This window comes from Eumetopias jubatus, unplaced genomic scaffold, assembly GCF_037043125.1.
Source record: "Eumetopias jubatus isolate StellerSeaLion01/CBP00866 unplaced genomic scaffold, mEumJub1_p1.0 scaffold_3, whole genome shotgun sequence".
Taxonomy (NCBI): domain Eukaryota; kingdom Metazoa; phylum Chordata; class Mammalia; order Carnivora; family Otariidae; genus Eumetopias; species Eumetopias jubatus.
In genome coordinates, this window is record NW_028274809.1 from 68,382,496 (window position 1) to 68,403,005 (window position 20,510).

General features: G+C 35.4%; 1 pseudogene; it reads right to left on the reverse strand.

The window, feature by feature from the left end:
• Window positions 1–8,639: 8,639 nt before the first annotated feature.
• On the reverse strand, window positions 8,640–8,769 carry LOC114216542 (U4 spliceosomal RNA; annotated as a pseudogene).
• Window positions 8,770–20,510: the final 11,741 nt, after the last annotated feature.

Consider the following 20,510-nt stretch of genomic DNA (forward strand, 5'->3'; position numbering starts at 1 on the left):
TAGGCTCAATTTCTCACACTCAAGAATTGACTAAATGTACCTGCTGCTCTATCCTCATTCAGTAATTTCCAAAGTCTATTAGAGAATAGATTCATTAGAATCATCTGGGCACTTGTTCAATATATGTCTCTCATGCGCCCCACTAAACCTACCGAAAGGAGATGACTGGAAGCCATATTTTTAACAAACTCTCCTGATGATAAGGATGGTTATCCTGGTTTGGGTACTACTTACTATCACAACCCAGAAACCACTAGATTCAGACAGAAAGGGAAACTGGTACCATCTACTTGATAAAAGACAAGCTCCTTTAAATCAGGACTTATAAACTGAAGTGTCTACAGGGCTCACCCAAGTAACTTAAATGGGAAAAAATGGCCAAGTAGAAATTAAGGAGAACTCGGGAGAACATGCCCCATGTAAAGTAGATAGCTTTTCATTAGCTCAGTGGTTGCCAGGAGGCAAGCTTCCCAGGGTTGCCCTGTGCTTTGTAAAAAGAAGATGGAAAATAGGATTCTTACGTGAAATCTCCAATATGTAGGAGTTGGAACTAATTCAATGTGAGCCAAATGAAACACATTTGTGGCTTCAAGTTTATATTCTCTATTCGTGATCCAATTCTCGCTGTGCCCTCTGCATCACACTTCTCTCTTTTTCAGCTCCACTGCATTTTTCAGTCTAATGTGTTTAACCAGCCTGACGATCCTACAGAAAACCCCGTATAGAATGGCTATTCCATCTTTTCTGTTGTCATATCCTTTCAAATTCTTCTAAAAATTGTTAAAACCTTGTTTCTTCCATAAAGTATTTTGGAATCGCACTTTCTAAACCATTGCCAGTGCACTCTTCTCAAGCATTATGCCCAAATATCTTTTCCGAGTCCATTATTTAACCAATATTATTATAGGTGTTATTCACCCTCACATAATACTCTTATAAGCTTTAGCTTAAATAAGTGGAGATAATATTTCCAATAATAAGTTTTCATTAGTGACTAAGTATATTATATACAATTAGCCTTCACATATAAATTTCAATGTTTAAACCTTATTATTTATTCCTTATTGAGTGCCTATTACTTGCTTACCATTACCCTGATTAAAAGCAAATACTGTGAATAGCTGTCTTCATTCTAAAGCAAGAGTCAGAATGTTGCAAATAAATGAAAAGGACTTTTCCCAATAAGAAAATTGAAAAGAAGCTTTACAATGAGGTGTTCCTGTGAACCTGGATCCTAAGACAGTATGAAAGAAAGCCTCTGCGGCAAGCGGCAAAGCAAAAGACTTAAAATAGAAACCCAGAAACTTTTCATAAAATAAACACTACACCTTATGCTAGAAAAAAATTCTAATAATTAACCAAAGGTAGTTAGCCAACCTTTTTGTTTGTTTTTCACTTGATTGTTTTTCGTCGTGATGAGTGGTTGCATCAGGTTTCCAGGTGACAAGGAATCCCTTCAAATTCCCTGAAGAGAAAGAAAGGAAAATAAAAGCATATTACTCTGAGAGAAGATCCCTAATAACAGTATGAGGACTGAGGCACACCAAAGCACTATTAATTATCTCCACATATTCGAATTGGTCATCCAAAGGGACTTCGGGATTTATTGTAACCTGGAATGCATCCAAAAGCCACTATTTCTGAATACGTGACATATCACCAGGACTCATATCATTGTAAAATGATATGACTCGATTAATTTGAATGAAGATAAAAGATATCTAAATTTTATGTCCTATAATAAGCATCACTGATATGACACATTAATAGAATTTATAGAGGTTGATGATTTATTGAATATTAGCTACAATCATAGCCTTATATGAGATGATGGAGAAAGAATAGAAATAAAAACAAAAGATCATTTCTACTCTAGAGTAGCTTAAACTTTATTTTAAAAATACAAATTAAGTATAGGCATAAAGATACCTTAGAACAAAGTAGAATTCCAAATGAATTGTGTATTTTGATGAGAATTTGGTCCACTGAGTTTTGGGGAAGTAAAGATTCAGAGTACAGTGGCAGTTGCTAGGGAAATTAAATGAGCTATTTTTAAATTGTCAGCATAGCTAACTAAGTTCAAGTCTTCTAATTCATTCAATCATTTATTCATTCAACAAACATTTGTTAAGTGCTTTTCTGCATTTTTATTAAGAGGCAATGCATTCACATGGCTCAGAAATTTAAAAAAATGTATTAAGTGTCACTACTGCTTCATCCTCATATAATCCCATAAGTGATCATTTTTATTAATTTATTTCTTATCCTTAGAGTTCATTTATGCAAATGCAAGAAAATATTAATGTGATTTAGTAGTTTAAGCCCTTTAGTATACAAAAGATAGTGTATTGTAAACGCTGGTCTTTATCTTACTTTCAGTTTTATAAAAGTCTCCTATAAAATTGAATAATATCCCACCCCATGATTATACCATTGATTAACCCATCCCCTCTAGATGGATACAGTTTATATCCAATTTCTTGCCAATATCAACAGTACTAACTTTGCTCCGATAATAATCTTGTAGATGAGTGTTCTTATTCCTTGCCTTTTTTTTTTTAACCAATCTCCTTCAATAGATTCTAACACTCTACTAACACATACATTACCATTTGTTCAAGAGAAAAGAGGGTTAGGACTGGGTCCATGGAGCAAAAAGTAAAAGAAGAGAAGAGGCGACAGAACAGAAGACGTGGAAGAGTGGACAGGCTCTACTCTGAATACTGCCTCTTATTGGAGCATTATTTCCCTTTCTGGGGGAGCAGTAGTTCTGAAACTAAAATATTATCCAATTGTGAAAACTAAAAATCCTGCCATGGCTGACTATAAAATATAAAGGAAAATAGTAAAAAAAAAAAAAAGCTAAGCCGCCTTTGATGATATATGTATACATATGTACAATTTTATGTACATATTTACATGTGAAATTATATATACTTCTGTTACATGTTAAATATAACATATAATTTTAAACTTGATATATATATGTATATTATTGCTGTTAGTAACATCCCTTAACGTAAATCACAGCACGAATTATCCTCCATTTCCTTTGAAGCAATTTTAAGAAACCTTAGTGCAACTTAAGGGAAAGATGACATTTTTGTCTATCCACACCTCAAATGATCATTTTTTTCCTAGTAATAACCATCTTTTCTATCTTAATCTCTTATTGGTATTAAGTTGTGGATCATTACACAGTCAAAGTGTTAACTGAATCATGTCATGTCCCATGGAGTTTTATCATGTTTAAATTTTCAAAACTTGACTACATGCAGGAAAATGAAAGGTATTAAAAAAAACCAAAGCCCAGGTTCTTCCCAAGCTCTGACAGCTTGAAAGGAACTCCAACAGAGAAACAAGTAAAATGAAAACTCCTGGAGCCTTAGCCCACCCATACAAGACTCTAATTGGCAGCCTTCATAGGGAATTTGTCAGTCATTCCAGTCCCATATACTGTATTTCCTGATTAACTTTGAAAACACGGACATTATTGGACACTGTAATATGTCTCAAAATAAAAATAACAGTTAAATATTTTACAAGAGTGTGCATCCAATGTCTACATTTATTTTAAAACACACTTTTTACATATTTCTTTATCACCTTTTGTTAGAACTGTTGCTTGCATATCTACTTCAGATCCTAGTCCTTTTGCAAATGAGATCATGTTCATGGCTCATTTAGTAAATTTATCTTTTAAAAATGCCTCTATCTAAATGTAAAATATTTCAAAGCCCTTCTCAGCAATGTGGGTGCATAAGAGAACACACCTGACATACATTTTTGAAAACTTAAAAGATCTTTTGCTAATTGAAAAAAAAAATTGCTGCTTCTTTAGAAGATCTCAAAGAACTTCAAAATTATCTGGTTTTAAAATCCTGTACACTTGTGAGGAATCAATATTATTTTGAAGAATATGTGACTTCAGAAAGCTCAGAGTCAGTGGTAGAGCTCAAAATAGAACCAATGAATCTTGGCTCTAAATTTGTGTCTCTAGCTAACCACATTAACTGGACAATTTTCTTTCATCTGTGTATTATTAATAACATAATATCCTATGACACAACAGACTAATAGCCTCTTTGGAGAATTACCTTAGAGTTATGTGGTACACCTTTTTAAAGAACATGTTATGTGCAGATATATATATCTCATGACTGTCACGTAATTAAATAATTGCCGCCTATTTAGATGAAGGTTTTCACTTTCAATACTCTTAGTCTTATAAATAGGTATAAGCCACTTGGAACAATGATACATCTTAAATTTACAGAGTAGCTTTTCTTAAAGAAACTCCAGTTTTCTCATACCCAGATGCCTCAAGAAAAGGAAGGTATTTAGGACTTCCACATCCTAACTTTATTTTAGGTTTGAGTTTCTGGGTTGAATAAATTACTGCCTCTGGATCCAAAGGAAATTAGTATTAGGCAGGACTTTAAACCCAGGCTATTCAACTTTCATTCAAGACCAGTGAGTTTTCCAACTTGTATGGTTTGTGCTTAAAGTTTAGTGCTGTTAGCTATTCAAGTATCATGATAACTTCACTATATTTCATACATTCAAACTCTTCCCTTAGTGGTAATAACAATGTGCTGTTAGGGTTTTCTTTTTCTCTATTTCTAATTTCTTCTATACCTTAAATGAAAGTTTTCCTTAACAGTCTTTCCTTGAACTTCCTCCTTTCTTTCTGACATAAACTTCCATGGCGCAATTATTACTAATGCAAAGCTCTGTCCAACATATATAACACTAGCTTCACCTTACTCCTGAGAGTTCTTTGCTTTCTAGCCATTTCCTTCCTGGTTTTCATTAGCAGCTCAAATTCAACATGTCCTAAGCTTTCCTTAGCTTTTTGCTCTTGAAGGTATCAGCCGCATATACTCTGTAATCCCATATGCAAAAAAAAAAACACCTAGTTTCTTTACCAGATTGTTTTATAATTATATCTTAATAGGTCTTTTATCCAGCGAAGCTGCAAGTTCCTCATGAACACGGTCTTATTCATCTTTGTTGTCCTGGTAGATAGCACAGTAGAGCACTTGGCAGATGTTCAATTAATTTTTGGCGACTGACTGAATGAATGATCATTGGGTAAAGGTCTGGTAAACTTTCAGGTTATATAAGACGGAAGGAGATCAATTTCATGCAAGAAAAATAATGTAAGCTTTGCCTTTTAAAAAGTTGCCAGAGAATGAATTATTAAAATCCACTATATTAATATACTAGAACACCATTGCAATGTGTATCATTATTATGTAGTTTGGGGATATAATTTTAATAAAATTATATTCTCTTGATGGAGCAGCTTCAACAATAGGTGTTAGTCTCTTAAAGTCAGTCTTAGGAAGGACCTTCATTATATTCAAGTTTATGTTAGTAAAGTGCTAGGTATTTATAATTAAGAAAGAAATACAATTAAGACAAAAGCATTTCCAATCAAATAGGATTTGATTATCCATTAATGCTAAATGGGAGGTTCATGACCTGAGCCTAATGGGCCCTTTACAAGTTGTAGTGGACAATTAAACAACTCAGCAGTGAAACTGACATTGAAGAGCAGATTTTGCCTGCCAGCCACTCCCAGGGTTTAGATTTCACTGGATCATGTTCCGAAAGGTCAGCACTGGCCAGATGACCAGTCCAGAACTGCAGATGGCAATGTGGTCACCTGACCACTCTGGGGCTCCCCAACCTGCTGCGCAGGCTCAAGTTCACTGAAAGGTCATGGCAGGCCCTGTGTCACTCCTCAGGAATACCGTAATTACTGGGTATGCTCTCTTCTCCATTATGTGGAATAAGGTAGATAATTTTGGTCTCCCAGCCAGAGGATAAAACACCAACAGTGTTTTAACAGTTGCAAGATCGCAGCTTAGCTGTAGGAAGCAGCCCAATGTGGGCCAGCTTCCCTCAGAGGAATGTCCAAGTTCTGTAAACGAATCAGCACTGACATGCTTGCCAGAAACTTGGGAGATATAACACCTGCATTCAAGTCTACTATGCCAATTACAAGCCTTACATCCTTGTGCCAGTCATGTCATCTCCTTGAACCTCAGTTTTATCTCGAGCTCTAGAGGGGAGAAAATAGGATTGTACCTCTCCTGCCCTGACAACTTCAGAGAGTTGAGAAACATAGCATGTAAGTCATTGCCAAATATCTGGTGACACACACACATACTACCCATTTTCTTTGTGTTTGAATGAGTCTTTGTATGGTTTTCCAGAGGAAAAAAGTGAAAAAAATGTTTTTCTTACTTTTTTTTAAGATTTTATTTATTTATTTATTATTTATTTATTCGACAGAGAGATAGCCCAAGTAGGCGGAGCGGCAGGTAGAGAGGGAGAGGGAGAAGCAGGCTCCCCACCAAGCAGGGAGCTTGACACGGGGCTCCATCCCAGGACGCTGGGATCATGATGCGAGCTGAAGGCAGACGCTTAACCGAATGAGCCACCCAGGCGCCCCTGTTTTTCTTATTTTTAAGCCATACAAGTTAGGCTTAATGAGCATGCGAAATTGCATTTATTAACCCTAAACTCTTTAAAAAGAGACCCAAAGCAGAACAAGTTGACCTAAGAAAATCTTTGGTCAGTGATTCTCTTGCTCAAATGTTGCCCAACCTAGTAGGGAAATGAAACTAACTTTAATTTTGAATATTTTTATACCCTCAGAATCAGAATTAGGAAATATATGTTTGAATGTGGCTTGGAACTATCGTATTATTTATGTTCAAATGGCATTTAAGAAAGAAACTATAGGATATAATCACATAACCTCTCTCCGGTTCTGCTATTTTTTGACAAGACAGGTTGTCTGTAGTGTAACTCTCCCTGCTTCAATATGGTGTTTTGTTTGTCCACAGTCTCCGCCTCTTGGACTTTCCTCTCTCGAGGTAAATGGAGCGAGATTATACCCATAATATGAACTGCTCATCTGCACACAAGAGAGAGACAAAGCTGGATTCCCAGGTGGTGCTGAAATCTTAAATAGTGAGGTTATTCTTTTCTGAAAAGCCTCTTAAGAATGATCAAAAAAGGACTGTAGATCTGGAAACAACCCCTACAACCCAGGGATGAGCCTTTAGCTGAGATTCTGCAAAGTTTGCTCACAAATGTCATTAGCAAACAGTTTCATCTGGAGGGAAAATTTTAACTTGTTTATTTTGAATTATAGTGTACTAAGGAAGAACTCAACATATTTTAACTTAGAACAAATGTGAAAAAAAATTAATATATTCGTTTGAGACAGTTTTCACCAGACAAAAATCAAATTCACCTTGGTACTTTCGAATTCTGCCCAATTATATGTCTCTGCCCTGAGAGAACAGGGGCATGTATCTACAGCTAATATAGCCTTCTCTGAAAGTTTTCAAGGAGAACAATCAAGAACACAATGAACAAGAGGGCAGAAGTACAGTCCTCATGCCTCCAGTTGGCTTGGCTTGGCTTCAGGTCCTGGGAAATTGAGAGAATGCTGATTTGCATGGTTGATGCAGATCAAAGGGAAGGCGGGGTGCCCGGTTGCCCTGTTGCTTGTGCCCGATAAATACTTCTGGTTCCTTAGAGTAGAAGCAAGCAGAAAATAATTAGATCAGTTGTCTCATCGAAACTGTAAAGCCAGAGTTTCTACCTTGTTTTTGTGAAAATTGGAGAACAAGGCAAATTTTGTAGCATGCAGGAAAGGAATAGTTGTAGAGCTAGAAATAGACAGTCACTGCTAGTTCCTTAAGTGTCCCCTTCTAATGTGTGAGCTGTCAGCATTCTGAGTATCTTATGTTCTTTGTGTTGTGCCTGTTCTGCTATTGGCTTCTAAAAACGACGTCTATACATGTGTGGCTAAAACTTCCCTCTCGTGAGTATCTCCTGTCTATACTGGTGGAAGCATTTGGCCCCAAGAACCTGGATTTCTGTTTGTTCACCTAGCCACCCACCTATACACCTCCCCTACTGTTTCTGCCTTCTTAACCTCTCCCAAAACTCCAGTCACCACCACCTTTTGCTGCCAGGATTTATTTGCCCCCAGGGAACTATTGGGGCAGCCGGTGGAGATAAACTGTACCTGGTAACTCCTTCTTCTTCTGTATTTTGCACCTTAAGGGTGCTTCAGTTAGAAAAGGTATGCTCCTATGGAGGCTGCTGTAGAAATATTTGAACTGTATGCAAATCTGTGACCCCCTTCCTTCCTGAAGCCAATCCTCTTTTTTTTTTTTTCAGCCTAAGTTTCTGTTCAGACCCACACCACCCAAGCCTGGCTTGCAGGGTCAAGCTGTTGTTTCATAGTGGGAAAAAGCTGATGAAAATCCTTCACACAGAGGTGTTAAGAGCTTAATGATGAATACTCCCTTGAGTATCTTCATTTTGAAAGAGATTGCCTGGAGAGGTTATTGATTTACACAGAGAAATGGATTTCTAATCCTGGAATTTTGTCAAGAGAAGGGAAAGAGATTGACTTGGGTGGGGCTGGGGATCATTTTTTGTTTTGGAATAACTCCAGAAATTAAACAGAAACCTCCACCTGATGTGTCCTGATGAGGTGGACCAGGTTACGCCAGTGCCTTTGACTCAAATACAGTGATGACCTTTGATAGAGGAAAGGGGAGAGAGGGCTGAGGGGAGAAAGAAAGCTGGAGCTACAGTCAGCATCACTTCACAGTAATGTAAAGGGGACAGAGAATTCCACAAAGTCAGCCCTGTGAGGAAAGGGGTTTCAATTAGCAATAATCGCACCTTGGATAAACCTCATTGGCTATGATACTGCCACTGTGCAAAGCTAGGAAATGGGTTTCTAGGCAAATATTTGGGTTACTTGGGCATAGTACTATAACCATTGAGTTTGGCAACTGAACTAGATTAAAATGAATACGTTTAAGCAGCATTAAATAAAAATAAAGTACTATCTTAAAAATTGCATAATTAATCTAATCAACTGTAGTGTCCTCTTAATTGTATTTCTGTGAGACCTTAAAAAGTGTCATCTGCTATAGATTATGACTCAAAGAAAGAAAGAAAGAGAGAGAGAGAGAAAAAAGGAAAGAAAAGAAAAACCAAACAGATTAGGTTGAAATGAGATCACTGTAATCGGGTATCAAAGATGACTTGTAAAAATAGCTACCTCCTATCCAGATATAAGAGTGCAGGATGAACAAATAGCAGTAATAGTGGTAATATTTATTTAAGATAATGGTGGTGGTAAGGATGATCACATAGCACCATTCTGAATCCTTACATCACTAGATCATCACAGCAATGCTATAAGGCTGATACTGTTAGCATTTTAGAGAGGAGGAAAAGGAAAAAGTTGATGGACTTATGGTTAGCAAGCGGCAGAGCCAGAAGTAAGTACAGTAGTTCTTCGGTTTTTTTTAATGTTCTCTGAAGCTCCATAGGAGGCTTTCAATGCAAGGTTATCCTAAACGTTTGCTGTGCTTTTAAACCCTCTTTAATTGGCCCCTTTGTTTCAGTGCTGTAGGATTTTTTAATGACAGAGCCCAAATAATGACAAATCCTCACAATATTTGCAAATCCCGCAAATCAATACTTCAAAGGGAGGTAGAACCAGTTGCTTTGGGGATTTAAACAAAAGGAGAATGATTTCCTAAATCAATCAGTCCATTGCCATACTTTGCTTGCTTGAAACAACAATGACAACAATACTACTTAAAATTCTTTGTTTCCAAGTTTGGAAGAGACACTGGAGATAATCTTGTCCCTTGCCCACACTTTACAGATGAGAAAACTGAGGCCCAAAGAAAAGCATTAACTAATTTGCTCAAGGTAATACAATGATATGAAAGGGACTAATTTTCCAGAAAGTAGTTTTAAGTGGCATTCACCATTGTCTTTTAGTGATTTGTGATATAGTTAATCTAGGTTACTGAGGTGACTGGTATAGAATAGGCATTTTGCAACTTTTTGTTAATCTTCATCCTTTTGCTCAACTTTGGCTTTTGCTCAAGGCTCCAGAATCATTACTTTTGTTACATGAGAGTAAACAATAGATTTTTAGATAGTTATTCCTCCTTTACTGTATCTCTCCCATCTTCATTATTCTTCTTTTTTAAAGATTTATTTATTTGAGAGAGAGAGCATGCAGTAGGGAGGGGCAGAGGCAGAGGGAGAAAAAGAATCTCAAGCAGACCCCCCCCTGAGCTTGAGACCCCCAATATGGGGCTCCATCTCCAGACCCTGAGATCATGACCTGAGCTGAAATCAAGAGTGGGTGGCTTAACCGACTGAGCCACCCAGGCGCCCCTGCTATTCTTTGCTGAAGAATGAAAGCCTTTAACAAGTTTGCTTTTTGAGGGGAGGAATCATTCTTTTCTTTCCTTCCCTTACTAGTTTAACAATGCTTCATTTCTAGGACCAACAAAGAAACCATGGGTTAAGATGTTTAGTTAATGAATTTTTTACTCCTTTTCTTATAATCAACTCCCGAGTTCTAGAATTATTTACCCATCTTACGCATTAAATTTTGTATTGAATTATGTGTGTGTATAAATATGTAGTTATGTATATGCATAAGTGTATATGTGTTTAATACATCCCCCCCACCACACACACACACACCACATTTTTCCTAGGCCTAGTACCATCTGTGAGACGTTATAGAGCCTAGATTTTGGATTCAAATGTTAGCGCCAACTCTTAGTGTGTAGATAACTTTGCACAATTTACTTGCCTTCTTCACTCTCTTGTGTCTCCCTATGTAGTTAGTAATAGCATTTTTTTCAAAGCTATTCTTAGGTTAACAGATATATGTGATTGTGTAGAGTCTAGCACAATGCCTGGCATATAGTCAGTGATCAATAAATGCTGTTATTATTTTTGCTTGGCCTATAGTAGGTCTTCAATACATATTATAGTGTTATTATTATTATATATTATGTCTCTGACCATTCAAGATTTCTCTCATTACCATAGCAACAATGCTTTATAACTACCACCATGTAACTTCAGTCTTTAAATAGAAAAATAAACAGGATGTATTATACTGTGAGGATTGTGCAAGATGATCCACATACAACTGTCATATAAAGTGCTCAATAAATGTTAGATAGCATTATGGTGTTGTTTGCCAACATAACTGTTTTATGAGGCTTGCTATGCATATTTTCCTTCTCTAGCTGCTTTAGCTTCCTAAGGAGGTGAATCAGCTTAGTTCTTCATTCTAAAAGAAATAGAAAACCACTAATTATTTGGAAATCTTAGTTCTGCCTATATCGTCCTTTGTGGCTTTGGCCAGATAATTTATCATCTGTAAGACTCAGTTTCTCAAACTTAAAGTATCCAAATGAGATCTTGAGTGTACCTTTCACAATTTCATACAGAAATTGTTTTCTTGAATCTGTTATGTGAGTGAATGTCATAAGGCAATCACCATTCACCACAAAAGCATGGGACCACTACTTTCCTCTCAGAGTCTAATTTAAAATAATCCAGTGAGATTTCTTATAAAAGAGGCATATGCCAGTTGAAAGTCAAATACTAAATATCCTTGTTTTAGATGGAGTTTTTAACTTCCTGTATTTTCTCCATTTCCTAATTTGGCAGTCTGATACCACACCAAGATAAAGGGCAGTGTATACATTACTTAGACAGTGAGGATCACAGAGTAAGCCATTTGTTTGGTTAATGTCATTATAAATTTTTTACAACGTCAGCTAGACCTTATTATATGTGGAACCACAGAGAGTCATAATCTGATGAGCCATAAAGCAATATAGTTTTGTCAAAAAATCTATTTGTTGAGTAAAATGCATTTACACTCGCTTTCTTTAATAGATGGTGTATAGTGACATCTATTGGAGATTGTGTGTAATGAATAACACAGCTAAAATCAACATTCTAAGGGTGTGGTAAGCTTTTAGTGTGGAGAAAATGCACTAAATGGAAACATGAAAATATAAATTCGGTATTAACACTTATGGTGGATAACTCCCTGAAGAACTGAAGATGATCCATATATATCCCATAAAATAAATAGCTTCAAGTGACTGGAAAAATTGAAGGGGAAGAGAGCAATTTCCATGGTAACCATATAAAAGGGAATTTTTAAAAGAAAGAGTAAGGTGAGGAACAGAAATAAAAAGAGATTGACCAGAAAGAAGAATATACCGGACAAGCAAATAAATAGGGCAGAAGCATTTCCTTAGTTGAAATATTGTGTAAAATACTATTTAATTCTCTAAAACAATAATCCTGATAAAACAACTGTAGACATGATTACAGTTATATCATGTATTATGCCATAAAATTAAATTTCCCAGATAAAAGTACTGTAGCACAGATGTGCCGGAAATAGCCGTAGCAACACAGCATGGAGAAGACAGTAGACTGGAGGGCGGGAGGGCAGGTCCAGAGCCCAGGTCTGTTGTACCTTCTGGGGACCTTAATGATTTTACCCACAAAATGAGAAGGAATGACAAAACAATTTCAAGGGCGAAATCCAGCTTTAAATTCTTCATGCCTGACTTTAAAGTAATGGCACCTTTTCTTTATTAATGATTCCATGATTAGTCGTTAACTTGATGTGCAACTTTGCACAAAACACTTAGCCTCTCTGTGCCAGCCTCCTCACTTACAGTTGTAGGTGTTTGGCTTGGATGACCTCTGGACTGACATCTCTAAAATGGGATTCTTCTCATTTGTGCCTGGGTGAATTCAAATTCTACCTTGAGGTAGAGTTCAGAGACTCCGTGAAACCCCAAGCATCTAGATAAAAGGACTACTTACATCAAGCATGAATATATCTCCAAATGTATTTATATGAGATGGAAGGGGATATTTTGATTTTTTTTAAATGCATGCATCTATAACATTTCTGTCGTTTTCTTGGTAACCGAGGACAGCAGCAGAAAGTGTAGTGTGTCTCTGAAGGTCTTGTCTCCTCCCCAACTCTACCCTCAGTTGGGTTTCAAGCTTGGTACAGTGCCACTAGAGGGAAAAAGAGGTCTAAATTTCTGAGGGCAACTCCCTGGATCCTCCCAAAGCCTTTATAGTTTAGCTGAGACTCATTCCAGAATTGCCTAAGATTATGAAACACAACTAAATATGCATTTCCTATGCTTGTTCTGAAGAGAGACACTTCAGTGTAGCAAATCATACTACCTACATTCAAATTTTACTAAGCCCATTCTGGAAAAAGCTACAGGTTCCTAGAATTTCTTCATAATCAACAAAGGAGAAACTTTTTTTCTTGATGTTTTGACTTGAAGCCAAGCTTAGAATCCTCTTGGTAGTAAATTACAGACCAATTTTATTGGTCACATAGTATGTGCCAAAAATGATGTTAAAACTTCAGGCACAGTGTCTCATTTAACCTTTATGACTGAATGAAGGTCTTTTAACCTTTTATAAATGAAGAAAATTAAACTTTAAAAGTTTAACATATTAAGTTTAACACTGATTTGCAATATCATGAATTCGCTCTCGTTCTGCCTCTCTCTCTCTCCCCCTCCCTTTCTCTGTCTCTCTCTCTCCCCATATATATATATATATATATGATGTGTATGTATGGCACACGTGTACATACACACACACACAGGTCCACTTTAATTGGTTTCTAGCATTGTTATAGGTTTAATCTTTCTTACCTTACTTATATTATGAGGTAATGGTCAATGGTATGTTTAGTTTCTATATACGAAGGGCTAAGGTAAATTTAGGGTTAACAAATAGCTTTACTTTCTATTTCTGGTGTTGTTGGTTTGCCATGGGAAATAAAACAGAATGCAGAGAACTTTATATAAGGTTAAGAAATATCAACTGCTATTGATAGAGGTGAATGGGGGAGTTGAGGCACACTGAATTAAACTTAATACATTTATTTTAAGTAACTATGTGTTAAAAATTTTATTTCAATTTTTTTTCATTTTTTCCTTTTTTTATTATAGAGGATTTTCAACATATTAAAAAATAAAACAGTAAAATGAAACCCAACCACCATGAACCTATGGGCAAACCTGCCTCAACCAAAACCCATCTACTTGCCGCTCCCAAATTATTATGAAGCAAATCCTTAGCATCACACAATTTCATCCTTATATGTTTTAGAATGTGTCACTAAAATATAAGGAATTTTGGGGCACCTGGGTGGCTCAATCGGTTAAGCGGCCAACTCTTGATTTCGGCTCAGGTCATAATCTCAGGGTCATGAGATAGAGCCCTACATTGGGTTCCCTGCTCAGTGGGGAGTCTGCTTCAGAGTCTTTCTCTCCTCTCCCTTTACCTCCCCCCACTAGCATTGTCCCTCTCTCAAATAAATAAATAAATCTTTAAAAAATGTAAAGAATTTTGTGTAATGTACATTAATACATTTATCACACATATCTCAAAACAATTTCTTATTAGCAACTATTCAATGTTTTTTTGAAATGCAATTGAATTTAGAAAATTTTCTTAGCAAACAAGACATAGAAAGGAACATTTTCAATCCGATAAAGACTCTTAAATATCTACATCATATATCATAATTAATGGTAAATTATTGACAGGTTTCTCTAGAAATCAAAAACAAGACATGGATTCATGCTATCACTACTTGCAGAAAACATAGCACCAAATCTTAGCAATTTAAGGAATCAATAACAAAAAGACATTCACTTTCAAACCAAGAAATTAAGCTATCAGTTTTATAAATGGCATGATTGTGTATGTAGAAAATAAAGAGTCCTTAGGAACGTAGCTAGATATAGCAAGGTAGATGCGTACAAGGTAAATATACAAAAATTAATTGCATTTTTAAATACCAGGAATAAGGGGATGGAAAATGAAAGATTTTTAAATAACATAAGAAACATGAAGTACTGAGTAAAAATTCAATCAATGCATGCAAGACCTCTACATTGAAAAACTATAAATATTATTGAAAAAAAAAGAAGTCCAATATAAATAGAGAGATATATAATGTCCATGGATTGGAACTTTGAATATTGCAAAAATATTAATTCCTTTAGACATGATTTCCAATAAAAATTAGGATCTATAGACTTTATATCTAGTTGTATATTCTTTTGAAGCATACACAAATATTGACAAAAATAGATTTGTACTAAATATCTAATTTGAAAGAATCATAGATGTTCACAAACACAACACAAGGTAAGGCCTGATCATTTCACTAATAAAAATACAATGAGCCACTCTCAGATTTAGGGAGTTGACTGGAGAGCAAAAAAGAAGAAAAAACCAAAGGTGCCAGTTCTCTGGGCCCTTGCCCAACACACTGAAAAGGACAACACTGAAACAAAAAAAAGCTGAATGATCACACTGCAAGTTGTAGAATATCCTGATGCTGAGGAGCCAAGTCTAGATTGCAGTTAAGTGGTTTTATATCATGCACCTCTATATTGGGGAGAATTGACAGAAAGCCCCATAACTCATTTGACCCCAGAGGTGATGAAAAACTGTCTTATAACAGCCTTCCAGAGGAGATAAAGAGATGAGTGGGCAACGGCCTCATAGAAGATCCTTAAAGTCCTCTCACATTCTCATGTCCCCAGAAGATCGAAAGGCATACTGTCAAGACTCAAATAAGCTGCAGTTTAAGCCTTTGCTTTTATGAATATAATGCAAGGTCAGCTAGGTAGCATGGATGAGCCATTCCCCTAAAACTATGTTCTTTATGAAAAATATAGTTAGCAAAGAAGTTTCAGATGATAAATGTATTAAAAGATGCTCCATATCATATGTCACCAAGAAAAAATGCCAATTAAAACAAAATGAGATACCACTAAACACCTATTGGAATGGCCAAAATTCAGAACACTGATAATATCAAATGTTGGCAAGGATGTGGAGTAACAGGAACACTCCTTTATTGTTGGTGGGAATACAAAACGGTACAATCACTTTGAAAGATAGTTCGGCAGGTTTTTTGTTTTTTGTTTTTTTTAAACAAAACTAAATATACTCTAACCATGCACTCCAGCAATTGCATTCTTTGGTATTTACTCAAAGGAATTAAAAGTTTATGTTCACATAAAACCTGCTGTTTATAACAGTTTTATTTGTAATCATCAAATTCTGGAAGCAACCTAGATGTCCTTCAGGAGACAAATGGATCAACAAACTGTGGAACATTCACACATTGGAATATTATTCAGTAATGAAACAAAATGAACTATCAAGCCATGAAAAGATATGGAGAAATCTTAAATGCATACTACTAAGTGAAAGAAGCAAATCTGAGAAGGCTACATACCATATAATTTCAACTATATGATTATTCTGAAAAAGGTAAAACTATGGAGACACTAAAAAGATCAGTCAAAACCAGGGGTAGGGAGAAAAGGAAGAGAAGAATAGGCAGAGCACAAAAAGTGTTTAGGGTAGTAAAAATACTCTGTGATATTATAATTATGGATATAGGTCATTGTACATTAGTCCAAAGTCTTAGGATGTAAAACACCAAGAATGAACTCCAAGGTAAACTATATGCTTTGGGTAATTATGATGTATTGATATAGATCTATCCTTGGTAAAATGTACCGTTCTGGCAAGTAATGTTGATAATGGGGGTGGCTATGCAATATGTGGGGTGAAGGGTATATGAGAAATCTCTATACTTTCTTCTCAATTTAGTTGTAACTCTAAAATTGCTCTAAAAACAAATTCTTAAAAAATAAATAATAAAAGTTAAAAAAACAATAAAAATCAAAAGCAACAAAAAATATCATGTATTTAGAAACTTAAAAAAATTAAGACGGGGATGGGGAAGAAGATGTTAGGAAAATAATTACTTACAGCTCAATGCCAAATTTCTGCATCAGAATTAAAATAGTTTTAAAAAATGTGTGTGTGTGTGTGTGTGTATCAGAAAAATAAGAAAAAAATAAAAACATGGGTTAACTAAGTCAGAAAGATTGAAAATAAGAAAGAAAATAAATAAAAAGCAATTAAAAAGAACGAAATATTACTAGATGTAACCATCAGTATCCACATTATGTTTAAAATGAATTCTTACTGATTTTTCCAAGACAAATCTGTTATCATATGGATAAATCCCCATGTTAATCTCTAAGAAATCTAATTTCTGTCATTCATTAGCCCTTTACTTAATTATTCAATTCCAGTATTCTTATATAATAGTATCAGAATTCTTATATCCTGTGGGAAAAGCAACTAGACAACAGTACTGATGTGAAGTACATTTACCTGAGTCTTACAGGCTTCGTTCATATCTATGAATTTATATCTATATGTTTATAGATATGTGTGTATGCACAGGTTAGTACGCAAACATATCAGCCTAAAATTAATTACATACCAGTAGCAACAAGCACACCAAGTGCCCAGATTTTGGTTTCTAACACCATTCTCCAATAAATAGAATGAGAGCCCCTTGGCAGAAATAGATGAATCTAAGGCAGGGCTAGAAAATACACAGGATGGGTTAGTCTGGTGATGGGTATTAAAGAGGGCACATACTGCATGGAGCACTGGGTGTTATATGCAAACAATGAATCATGGAACACTACAACAAAAACTAATGATGTAATGTATGGTGATTAACATAACATAATTAAAAAAATAAAAATAAAATAAAATAAATCATAAAGCCAAAAAGAAAATACACATGATGAACCTGGAGCATCTCATTGTGCCAGAAAGTTAAAAAGTGCTTAAAAAAACAAATGAGCAACCTCTTTCACGTGGATAGAGGTGTATCAAATGGGCATGGGAGACAAATTAAAGAGCTCCCAATGGGAAAGCTAAAACAATTCAAGCAATAAAATAAACAGATGATAACCAAATAATAAATACTAATGAATCCACATTGATATAAATAAATGATTGAATAAATGAGGCACACAAGTCAGATCTAACAGTGAAGAATAATTTCCAATAAATTCTGTAGGTACTCCACACTAAAGGAAGTGGAGCATAACTCCCCACTCCGTAAGTGTGGGCTGCACATAGTAACTTCCTTCCCAAGAGTACAGTCAGGAGCAGGGGGAAGAGAATAACTTTACCATGGAGAAACTGACAAACAGGACTTCAGACAGGTGATCAAGGTCAACATCAACAGTTATAAATCATGTTGATAGTATGTTCCCTGGATATGATGTGATGAAAGTGGCACTTAACCTTTGTGATCTTCCCCCCAGAAACTCAAAACCCCAGGATAATCATGATAAAAATATCAGACAATTTCTAACATAGAGCGTCCTATAATATAATTTACCAGCACTCAAAATTGTCAAGGTCATCAATAACAAGGAAATTCGGAGAAACTGTTACAAATAAATATAATATGGTATCTTCCAACAGAAATAAAACATTAGGTAAAACCAGAGGGAATCAAACTAAGAACTTTAGTTAATAATTTTAAAAAGGAAGGACATGACAAGGAAAAAAAAAACTCACTGAAAAGAGGTCTTGCATAGACCCAAATAATAGTGCACCATGAATTTTCCCCCAAAGCATAATGTATCCTACCCTTGTGAGTCTGGGTTTGGAATTTATAATGCATCATTAGACTTAAGCAAAATTCTAAAATATTTTAGGGAACACAAGCACCCTAGAAATACATTTTTTCAGTCAGTACAATGAGGCAACATCCATTAAAAGCAGGAAAATGAGACGAAGTCTGGGTGCTGCCAAGCAATCGAAAGTTAGGTGTCTGTTAGCTCTGTTCTTGGCTCTAACTGTACTTACTGATCTTACTGGTAAGAAGATGTTCATGACATTTCTGACACAGGTTTACGAAGCAAAAGAATCCTCTAAAATGAAATCAAGCACCTACTAAAATTATAGAGAAAATTCTAAGTTTTATCATCAGAGCTGTGGATTTTTTTCTATTTTTCAAATCAAGGATTTACTGTGCTTGATGTACAGAAAATACATAAAGAATGTCAGTAGCTCAAATGGTCCTGCTCCTCCCAAGAAAACTGCCGATAAGAGAGTCCTGTCACCAGGCAGAACTTGGAGCAGCCAGATTTGCAGTACCATTTGAATCAATGATTTGATAAATAGATGCACCTAAAAATTTACAGATCCTACCCTATGTCTCAAAATTTCTATGTTCTAGTATGTGGAATTTGTTCTAGTCCCATTATCAATGTTCATTTTTTTTCTAAGTCTCTTTCTTTATTCTCCTTTTGTAAATAATAATTCTTGTTGCAATTTTCCTGTTTTAGAGTGATTAAATTTTAATTAAAAGTTTACTAGTAAGGTTTTTTTTCATGAATCCAGTCAAAATGTATAATAATAACAATAATAATAATAATGATAAACCTGGAAGAGGAATGGATGTAATCTGAAGGCTGTAGACTCAGAGAAATGTGTCTTTATTTCTCAAATCTTTGGGTTGTATCTTTGAGATAAATACTTTTGAAGTTGTTTCTATATAGAGTTCTATTATGCTTTAAGTAGACATAAATTTGGAATCTTATAAACGTGGATAGGTGATTATATGTGCCAGGCCAAAAAAAATGGATAAAATATACTAGAAATTCCAAATATATCATCATTGATCAGCTATAATGGACTTGGGTGTTGGTGTTTAGAATGGCCTCTCTAGGGCTGACTATGAGGTAGGACCTTTGCAAAGGTCATGTGGGTAGAGAGAATACATCCCCGCGTACTATTATCAGAATCTCTTTACTTGCTTCCTGTCCAGCTTATAGTGCTCTAAAGAACGTTTTTTCTATTCAAATTAATTAACTTCTTCTTTCCTCTTCAAGCCCTTGTCAATGCTACCTGTTATGCTATGCTATATCTAACATTTTTGCAAATACAGAAAGTACAAAGATCATATGTTCTGGCAAATGCTCAAGAGAAGTCCAAGTTAAATAATTTTATTCTTTTTGTAAAGGCAGTTAATGAAATGAGTAATCAATAGCCACTTAATATGTATTCCCTTGAGGAAATGTTCACATACTTCATTTCACAAATTAGAAAAGAGTCTTTTTCAAACCACATGAGATATTTTTGGATAAATAAAATGCAAAGATGACTCTGCCTTTGAAACACTTTGGTGAAACATTTCAAAATAATAACAGAGTATATCAATTAAAATATACTGTTGATTGAAGCAGTGAAGAATAAAGACTAGAATTTGAGTCCCGCGGTAAGTAATTGTGAGAGAAACACTTGCTTCAAATATTTCTCCTATTCTTTTATTTCTTTCTTCTCCTTCTGGTATTCCCATATTGTGTATGTTACTTACACCTTTTGTTGTCATCCCACAGTTTGGAGATATTCTGCTCTGAAGTTTTCATTCTGTTTTTCTCTTTGCTTTTCAGTTTGGGGATTCTATTGACATATCCTCAAGCTCAGAGATTCTTTCCTCAGCCATGTCCGGGCTACTAATGAGCCTATCAAAGGCATTCTTCATTTCTGTTATGGTCTTTTTGCTCTCTATCATCTTTTTTTCCTTACTTAGAATTTTTATCTTTCTGCTTCCATTACTCATCTGTTCTTTCATGTTGTCTACTTATTCCATTAGAGACCTTAGCATGTTAATCATACTTCCTTTAAATTTATGGGTTGATAGTTTCAACATGCTCACT